Below are 7,187 nucleotides of genomic sequence, written 5' to 3' on the forward strand. Positions count from 1 at the left end.
CGGACAATTCTTTTAGACTTTTTGACTAGCTGTTGAATGAATTTTCAAAAAATTATTCCATCAACTATTTAACTAACTAGTGAAAAAAAATTATCCTTTCAAAACTCAAACTAGTTTCAATTTATAACCGCCGTTGACCCAATTTTGAGTTCACGACTACCAATGATCAACTCCATAGCCTTGTTAATTTTGAACCCAATCCAAAAGACAAGGGAACTCCTGGATCAAGTATTTGGAGAAATTTGCTTTCTCGGAAGATAATCCTTTCCCATGACCTGGCTACCACTGAGGATATTTCACGTCAGCACTGCAATCAGTGCAAGCCATCTCCGGGATTCGAATCCCGTTCACCTCATTTGAAAAGGAACGCTCTATCCCCCTCCGCCACTAAATAACTGTCGAAGCTAAACATTGTTTTAACTAATTTTTTATTTCATTTCTTACTCTTGCTTGGAATATGAAATTCATTTCGTAATGGAAGGCACTGCTTCGACTTTAAATGTATAATCTAATTAAATTATGCATTATTATTAGGTTATATTATTACGTACTTATAATATTTATAATTATGCAATTATGAATATTTTCTTAAATTAAGTTAAATATTTTTAAGATATGTTTTACGTAAGTGATTAGAGACTAATTTTCGAATTAAAAATGTATCATATTTCTATTATCGAGAAGGAGGTCTTTTTTAATATTTCACTCCAACATCAGAAATAATATAAGATATTAATTTCTTAACACATTATTTGTTATTTCAACATGAAGTATTGCTATATAACTGAATGTTTAGCTCCATTATTCGTGATTTATAAATTGCATTATTTTAATAAGGAGAAAAAGATTCTGGTAAAATTACAGTACTGTATGGTAATGAAATTTCCAGTAAAAATAAAACATAAATCCGGTTTATAAAACCAAATATTTAATTAAATATCTTAAATATTTTATTAAAAATTTATTTAAGCAATTTATTTGGTAATTTTTTTTCCGTCCATGTAATAGCGGTTTAACGGAAATTCTAGTTTTTAAAATTTTAGTTCTTTCTACGACACATTTAGTCAGATATACAAAACTGAAAAATAAATTTTACCGATTAAATCGCTTTCATGGCGTGATCTTAGGTATCATGGCTCAAGGTATTAACAAATTTTACGAAATTTACCAAATTTTATCACACATTATAAAACCGCATTTTATTGTTAATTTTACTAAAATTATTACGAAACACTTCGGTAAGAATTAACTAGATTTTTGGTGTTCTCGTAGAACCAAAAACACTATCAATTTTACAATATTCTGGTAGTTTTGACCATATTTTTTCTCAAAGACTCTTAATTCATACTTTTTTGAATATTTATGTTAAAATTTTATGTTAAAATTTATTGTATCAATATTATTATCTTCTAACAAATGTACTTTTAATATTAATTTTACGCTTTTATGTGTACAAATCACAATATTAATAAGAATCTGAAATATTTAAAAAAAAATTAAACCTAAGTTTAACTCACCTTTGACTGAAACTATTATTCATTAAATAAAAACTCTATTGATAACTAGATTTACCTTTTTCAAAGATAAAAAATAACGTTTTTTCAAGCATCAAAAAGATGAAGTTAACTAAGCTTGTTTTCTAAATTTTTCTCAGTTTCGATATACCTTATCATATTCTGCTTTATTTAGCATAAATAAAAAAAATTATATTATTAGTTTGTTTTTTGCTGTAATATTTTTCATAAGAGCATGAAGTTTCCAAGTTAGTTCTGGCATGGTACTTCTTTGCCTTTCGATAGTATTCTCCGTTTGATTAAATAATCCTGTTTAATACAATAAATACAATATTTCTGATTTTTTTTTGTTGATATTTTACTGACAACAACAAACATATAACAAACGATTATGCGTTTTCGGACAATTCGACAACATTAGAGGGCGTATATAAAGATGTGACGACATTTTCTGTCTTAATGAGCTTGTAAGTTCTTAATGATTGAAATGCGAGGACTGTCTTTAAAGTTGGAGACGTCTGGTCACCTTAGTTTAAAGTCTAATAGGCTTTCTTGAGCACATGTCGCGCCACATTCACTAAAGACTACGTATTAAAACATTTTTATATTTATTAAAACCGCAAAAATGATATTTCTTATCATTAAATTATATCGAATATTACTAATTTTAAAATATCACGTTATTGCCTAGTATGTGTTTGTAATACTTATCATTTCAACAATTGTAGGATCTTTAGATACAGAAGCTGAAGAATTAGCAGCCGACGAACAAGTAGCTAAACTTTTTGAAGCGGAAAGACTTGACGGAAAGGTAAAAAATTCTGTCTCATCTTGGGAGTAATAAGTATTTCAATATAATTTTTATTTTTACTGTAGTTGTCTTATCAAAACTTTATTCAGTTTCAAAAGTTATTATTATAGTTATGAAACCTTTTTAAAATGCAAGGTGTCCTAAAATAGCTGCTCTTGATATACATTTTCAGAATGCTTGTCAAAATGGAAGTCAAAAGCGTACGTACATTAGGAATAAAAAATTAATACTTAATATATTTAGCCAGGAAAAACATGATTGAAATTTAAAAAATGTGAACTGATAAAAACGGGCCTGAAGAAATTAAAACTCACCTAAGATAATTGTTGTCACAAAAGAGACCAACGATTTAAAAAATATCTTAATAAAGAATGAAAGGGGGGAGATGAAAATAGACGGTTTGTAGTGTCTTGCTTTAAAATTCGACAATTTTCTCTCCTTAAATTTCAAAATTAGTTTCGAATTTTGACAACAGAGGTTGCAGCTATCGAAAAAGGTTTTATAACCGTTGTTGAACAATCGGCCCAATTTTGAGTTTACGACTGTTAATAACCTTGCAATTTTGAACACAATCCAGAAGACAAGGGAATTCCTTGATCAAATATAGGGAGAAATTTGCTTTCGTGGAGGATTTTTTGATGGAACAAACCCGCATTTGCGTTACATAGAAAGGAAAAACATGAAAAACTCCCGCGGCTCACTTGATGGCAAGGGAACTCTAACCCATGATCCGTCTACCACTGAGGATATTTTACGTCAGTACTGTAGTCAGTGTGAGCCGTTTGCCGAATTCGTATCGACAAGCCATCGCTGGGATTCGAACCCGGAGCACCTCATTGGAAGGGTAACGCTCTATCTCCTACTCCATCACGGCTCAAAAAAATGAAAATGATTATAAAAGAATGTTTTCAAACGCATGTAAGATAGTGTCAATTTAAATTTTCACATGGGTGTCTTTTAATTCTGTTCTTACACTGCGCCACGGTGTTGCTTCAAATAGTGGATATTTTGAAAACATTGTTTTACAGTTTTACTCAGTTAACCGCTCCATCTGGTGACAAATGTTACTACTAATTTTAAAAATCGGTCTTTATTTAATTTTTAAAGAAAAGCAGAAGGAAACTACATTTCTATGTCACTTCGTTTTCTCTTCTTTCTTTGTTTTTTGTGATTGATTTTTAAAATAATAGGTCATTTGTGGAAGAACCAGTAAGTTGCATAAAGTTCTTACACAACTTTGTTATCCCAATGTTTACCCCAATGTGGTTCTACCAAAAAATAGCTAATTTTTTACATTACACAAACTTGGTTCTCTAATGCAATAACTTACGTTTTGGTTTGCTTAACTTTAGCTCTCTTGTTTGTATGTTCTTTCACAAAGAACTTTAATTCTTCAAAGCTGTATGTTTTACATTTTTATAAATATAAATAAATATTTTAAAAAATTTAAAATTTTACTCAGTTTTATGAGTCTTAAAAAATATTTATATTTTGAAAAATAATAATGCTTAAATATACTATAAACTAACTGTATGTTTGAAAGATTTATTACTATATATTTTGCATGCTTAAACATAAGTTTGCATTTCGTTTCAAACTACAAGAAACTTTGTGAAATTCAGATGCAAACAAAAAATTTCAGGAAGCAAAAAAATGAAATCAATTTTTTGAAAAGAACCTATACATTTTTGATCCCTGTTAAAAAAATAATAAACTGAAATTACTTAGCATATTTTTTTTAATATTTTTAAATTTTTATATGTAATAAAACTATGATTCTAATGATAAAGAGATATTTTTCAGAGTCAAAACCTATTACGAGCAACTTCAACTTTACCCCTTGCGCCAACACCTGTGCCAGTATCGGACTTAGCACCTATACCTACAAATGAAGAAATTTTTGGTAAGTTAACAAAAATATATGTTATGAAATATGTGATTCTTATTTATTTTCACTTGAAGCTGAAGAACATTTAGTAAATATAATTTTTAGTGAAATAGAAAAGATTATCTAAAAAATTGAAACATTTTAAAAGCCCTTTTTCGGGAAATAAAAACATTTTTGCAATATTTACATATGTAAATAAACGTTTAGATGAATTCTGTGTAATTTCTTCATTTTAATAATATAAAAATCTATAATTCAACAAGATTTCAATTTGTTTTCAGAGTGTTAATGAAATTACTTTTTCAACATATGTTTCCGTGTTTTGATGAGAAAAAAAAATTTGTAAATATATTATTGGGTGTACTCAAGAATAACGTAAAAACGGATTATCAAGACCTCTTAAATATGGTTGCAATAACAGAATTTCGAAATTTTCGAATGGAAGCACTTACATTTTTATCGAAGTAGTAAAGAAGCTAAAAATGGAGTTGTAATAATATTTTTAATATAAATAATTATAAAGAAGATAGAAATAAAGAGAGAGCTTGAAAATTAATGTTCTTTTTTATCCAATAGAGCTAAATCACTCGCTAAAATAATTTTTACTCTTTTTCTTTTCTCTGCTTAGCTCCACCGTTTGTCATACTAAAAATATTATACTAACACCAATTTTTGTTTTCCAGTGTGGATCCCGTTTCGGTGGGAAAAATTGTAGATACTACCGTGCATAAATTTTGGAATTGACTCCCAGTAAACTCAACCATAATTGGTAGAAAACAGCTTTTAACACTATTCTTGATAGCGAACCCAATAACATCTTTATAAAAATTTTATTTTGTTTCTAAAAATTTCATTCTTGTCAGGGGGTCATATAATGGCAAAGTTATTTTTCTCCTTGAACAGTCTAAAAATAACTCTTAATGGTTCAAGGGTCAACTTCTAATATAATAATTATTTAAGGCTATTTATTTACTAAGGTACGAAATCAGACACAAAACCTCAATTTTTCAGAATAAAGATGCATTTTTTTTGTTGACAATTTGGATTTTTGATTGTCAAATTATGGGGAGAGGCATCAGCAATTTTATAACCGTCATTGAACAGCCGACACAATTTTTGGGTTAAGGACTACTAATGTTCAACACCGTAGCCTTGTAATTTTGAACCCGGTCCAAAAGACAAAGGAACTCCCGGATCAAGTATTGGGAAAGATTTGTTTGCGTGGAAGACTTTTTGATGGAACTAACCCGCATTTGCGTTACATGGAGAAGAAAACAATGAAACATCCCACGTTCAGCCTGATGGCAAGGGTCCGTAACCCATGATCCATCTGCCACTGAGGATATTTTATGAGATATCTTGTCATTTAAAATAACATAGTTCAAAGTGATGTAAAATTTAATGTATCATAAAATTTAAAATGCTTTTGTCTACCATAAAATAAATTAATAAAAAATAATAAACAATAATTAAAATTATTTTTTGCTCTTTTAATCATGTTTGGGTAGAAGAAATTTTATAATTGCGCATAAAATTTTTTCATTTGCTTCAAATGTTCTCGAGAGATAGCGTAATACGGAAAAAGTTAAATAAAAATAAAGGAGCCCAAAATTTTGGCTGCACTCCTGACTAAGATATTGGGATCATACTTTCCGAATTGAAATTACTCCTACATCTGAGTGTTGAAGAATCCAAATCTGTCCAAAAAAATGGATGATTATTCAAAGAAAGTACGTTTATGTGTTTGATTCCATTGCAGTTTGAACTATTAAGGTTGGTTCTTATAATGTTTATTTAGAAAAAGTACGTTTATGTGCACTAATACCATTGCACCATTATACCATTGCACTTTAAACCATTAAGATTGGTTCTTATAATGTTTATTCTGAGAATGTACATTTATGTGTTTGATTCCATTGCACTTAGAACCATTAAGATTGGTTCTTATAATGTTTATTCAGAGAAAGTACATTTATGTGCTTAATTCTATTGCACTTTGAACCATTAAGGTTGGTTCTTGTAATGTTTATTTAGAAAAACTACGTTTATGTGTTTGATTCCATTGCACTTTAAACCATTAAGATTGATTCTTATAATGTTTATTCAGAGAAAGTACATTTATGTGTTTGATTCCATTGCACTTAGAACCATTAAGATTAGTTCTTATAATATTTCTTCAGAGAAAGTACATATATGTTTTTGATTCCATTGCACCATTGATATTGGTTCTTATAATGTTTATTCCGAGAAAGTACATTTATGTGTTCATTATTTGAAAATGAGAAAGCTATTTTTAACGTATTCCTTAAAAAAGTATAAATATTAAATGTTCTAACCTTATCAATTTTGTAAATCTCAATTTTATGTTTAGGTAAAATTGACGAGTTAAGAAAGAAACATGCAGTTGAAATGGCAGATTTCGAAAAAGCTCAAACAATGAACAAGGCTCGAACAACACAGGGATTGCAAGAGAAATTGCAAGCGAGAAGATCCCGAAGAAGTAGAATGCAGAATCATGAAAGAGAAATTGAAGAATTGCAATCTGCGTGACGATCACCATCATTTCTATGACATATATTTTCATTTATTTGCAATCTTTTCTAAATTTGAAACTTCTAATTAAAATAAATTTCTTTCATGAACTTTCTCAGATTATTTCTAATATTTACATTTCAAATTCATTTTAATTCTAAGGTAATCTAATTAGTGCAAAAACATGATTTTGGGTAAAATTTTTGAAATTGACTTCACTAATAATTTAAAATTCCTGTACTCTTAGCTTTCTAAAAATATTTTTCTTTTGTTTGTACTTCAATTATTTACCAAGAAACAGCAGTTTTTGTGCATGGTGATAACAGTGTATAGACTAATTATTTAAAGTCTATTAGTGCATTTATCTCATAATCAGTTTTTTTCACATTTTACATCACCTTAAACACGATAACTCACGTTAATTTTAGAAACGTTAATCACG

At 28.7% G+C, this 7,187-nt stretch overlaps 1 non-coding gene across 2 annotated transcripts in view; it reads left to right on the forward strand.

Annotated features, from left to right (window-relative positions):
* LOC107454187 (uncharacterized) overlaps positions 1–6,855 on the forward strand; it is a 213,274-nt gene extending 206,419 nt beyond the window's left edge. For both annotated transcript variants that reach the window (XR_015430869.1, XR_015430868.1), the window contains exons 11-13: positions 2,243–2,325; positions 4,129–4,228; positions 6,585–6,855. This is a non-coding gene — a transcript (uncharacterized LOC107454187). The remainder of the gene's footprint in view (positions 1–2,242; positions 2,326–4,128; positions 4,229–6,584) is intronic.
* The last annotated feature ends 332 nt before the right edge of the window (positions 6,856–7,187 follow it).

Source organism: Parasteatoda tepidariorum, chromosome 12 (genome assembly GCF_982258835.1).
Source record: "Parasteatoda tepidariorum strain Cologne lab strain chromosome 12, Ptep-v5.0, whole genome shotgun sequence".
Taxonomy (NCBI): Eukaryota; Metazoa; Arthropoda; class Arachnida; order Araneae; family Theridiidae; genus Parasteatoda; species Parasteatoda tepidariorum.